Source organism: Diaphorina citri, unplaced genomic scaffold (assembly GCF_000475195.1).
Source record: "Diaphorina citri unplaced genomic scaffold, Diaci psyllid genome assembly version 1.1 scaffold26782, whole genome shotgun sequence".
Lineage (NCBI taxonomy): Eukaryota > Metazoa > Arthropoda > Insecta > Hemiptera > Psyllidae > Diaphorina > Diaphorina citri.
The window spans coordinates 1-739 of record NW_007404120.1 but is presented as its reverse complement, the minus strand read 5'-3'; the positions used below and the strand labels follow the sequence as shown (position 1 = coordinate 739).

The 739-nt window shown below is 27.2% G+C and overlaps 1 long non-coding RNA gene across 1 annotated transcript; it reads left to right on the top strand.

The window, feature by feature from the left end:
- Positions 1 to 23: 23 nt before the first annotated feature.
- Positions 24 to 384, top strand: LOC113473367. Its single transcript, XR_003395356.1, has 2 exons — positions 24 to 87; positions 274 to 384. It is a non-coding gene; the product is annotated as an uncharacterized LOC113473367 (long non-coding RNA).
- Positions 385 to 739: the final 355 nt, after the last annotated feature.

Genomic DNA, 739 nt, shown 5'->3' with positions numbered 1-739 from the left:
ACTAAAAACTGACCATCGAAAATTTGACCCGATTACATTACTTTCCTTCCTATAGGATAAGGAAAGTAAAAAACAAATAAAAAGTAGGTATTTATTTTGAGTAACTAAAATAAAAAGAACACACAAATGGAAGATCTAACAGAAAAAGAAAAACATTCCACATAGAGGTACATAGATCCTTAGGAAGAAGAACTCAATATAAAATAAACAGTTAAACAAAACATTAAACCTTAGAAACCTAAATAAATAAAGTAAAAAACAAATAAAAAGTAGGTATTTATTTTGAGTAACTAAAATAAAAAGAACACACAAATGGAAGATCTAACAGAAAAAGAAAAAACATTCCACATAGAGGTACATAGATCCTTAGGAAGAAGAACTCAATATAAAATAAACAGTTTAAAAACATTAAACCTTAGAAACCTAAATAAGTAAATAAATAAATTTCAATACATTATTTGAGATAGGTAGATATTATGCACGTGACAGAATGAACTATCTACATAACTAAGGGGAAAAGATGCTACTCTCTTGTAAAATAACACAATATCTTCTATGATGGGTAAAGAGTAAAACTCTTCCTTATCAAATATTTCTTGAGAACGGGACGAAGGAAAACATTCAATGCCTCATTTTTCCATTTGCTACTTAAATTATTACATACATAAATCAAAGTTCAAGACCACGAATTTCCACATTTTCCCAAAAAATGCATGTTGATTTTTTACTTTCTAATATT